The following is a 1,869-nucleotide window of genomic DNA, read 5'->3' as shown; positions in this document are numbered from 1 at the left end:
GTCCTTTCCTTCTCTCTGGAGCTGTAATTGCTTAAGTGGGGAAGGATATGGGCTTCCCTTTGTCACCTGTGAGACAGGATGTAAGATCCCATCCCCCCCTGAGTGTTATGGCCTCACTGCAATTATCTTCACATGTATCACTCTGTCCTCTACCTACAGCAGAGAGGGATCAACAGCCTGGTCATTCTTATTGTGATTATCTACCAACACATGACAGTTGATTCAACTGACAAGGGAATAATTGACAGGCAATTACAGAATGCCAACTAGGCAATGAAGGAAATGTGGAGGAAGAATAAATCACACAGTACCTGACCTGACATAGCTGGAGGGACAGGATCTTCACCTCCATTGCTTCACTTCAGGCACCCTCACTACCTTTCCCATGGTTTATTGCAACAGCATTTATTGCAAAAGTCTCCTAACTGGCATGCCTTTCCTGTGCTCTTGTTGCTTTTCAGTTAATTCTCCGTATCACAGCAAGACTTAGACTTTTAAAATACAAAATTGATCAAGTCTTTCTTCTGCTTAAAACACTCAGAGGCTCTCTACTGTCTTGAGAGGCAAGACCGGCCCCTGCTCTCCACTCCAACATCATCTTTCACTGCATCCCCCCAATTTGTGGTCCTGTCATACTGACCTGTCTGCAAGTGCCCTGAATATTCCTTGTCTTAGATAGTGTTAAGAGCATTGTTATTGGAGATTATTCTCTTTCATTATGTATAATGCAAGTGATTGGAAAGAAAAGGCACTAAGGCTCCACATGTTCCAGGTTGGCTGATGAGTACAGTGCTTTGATTCTCTTCATTGATTTTTGTCTTGCTGTATTTTTAATGTTGTTTCCACATTAAGTGAAGGTCATTAGGCAGGGAAAGCAATTCTCCATACAAACACCAACTCTTAGGCTAGTGCTTAAAAGCTTATTCCATTATTTGTTGTAACTTGTTCACGCGTTTCTTCAAAGACTCACGGGAGAGGACTTATGTGCTGTTCAAGTGTTCAGAGATTTTTATCTTTTCATAAAGTGTCATTCCTGCATCTCTCCCAAGGTGGAGTCTTATTGTAATCACATGCTCTGGAATCGTGTCATAATTGTAGAACAAGGCAAGCATGTGGATGGAGACATGCTCTGATCCAGTAGTGAACCTGAGCTCAAAGATCAGGCAAAACATGAAAATATAATTCTAGGGGTATAACGTACCTATTTTTAAAAGTTTTGTGTTAAAAATATTTAAAATTTTGAATGATTAATTCACATATAGGGTTGAAAAGTTTAAAAAGGATATAATGTTGGCAAGTATGTATACCATATTCTTTTTTGTTTTTTACACAAATGTGAGCATATTATATATACTGTTCGGAAATTGGCTTTTCTCAGATATCAGATATGCCTTGGAAATCTTTCCCTATTAGTATCTATGGAGATTTTACATTCTTTTTAATGGCAGTAGAGGATATGATAGTTGAATGCATAGTGTAGTCTCCTGTTGGTGGACATTTGAGCTGTGCCCAGTTTTTTGCTATCTCAATCAATGCTACGTGGATACATTACACATATACCTTACCACACGTGTAACAGTGTCTCTCTGGTTAAATTCCCAGAACTGGAATTGCTAGGTCAAAGGGTATGTACATTTTTAATAGATTTTGCTAAATTGCCCTTCATAGGTCTGTTTTCTCAGACTCTTGCCGATGCAGTACATTATCAGGTGTTTTACCAACTTGATGTTGTAATTCCTTTGCCAACCCAATTGGTGAAATGGGTATCTCCTAGTAGTTTTCATTTATATTTCTCTTATGAGTGAAGTTGAGCATCTTTTCAAATATTTTTAGAGATATTTGTATTTCCTTTTCTGTGACTGGTCTGTT

The 1,869-nt window shown here is 38.7% G+C and overlaps 1 protein-coding gene across 2 annotated transcripts in view; it reads left to right on the top strand.

Moving 5' to 3' along the window:
• FILIP1 (filamin A interacting protein 1) overlaps positions 1 to 1,869 on the top strand; it is a 181,891-nt gene that overhangs the window by 95,340 nt on the left and 84,682 nt on the right. The gene's annotated exons all lie outside the window — the stretch shown is intronic.

This window comes from Propithecus coquereli, unplaced genomic scaffold, assembly GCF_000956105.1.
Source record: "Propithecus coquereli isolate 6110/MARCELLA unplaced genomic scaffold, Pcoq_1.0 Scaffold24, whole genome shotgun sequence".
In the NCBI taxonomy this organism is placed as follows: Eukaryota; Metazoa; Chordata; class Mammalia; order Primates; family Indriidae; genus Propithecus; species Propithecus coquereli.
Note: the sequence above shows the minus strand (reverse complement) of the source record. Positions and strands in the feature narration are given on the sequence as shown.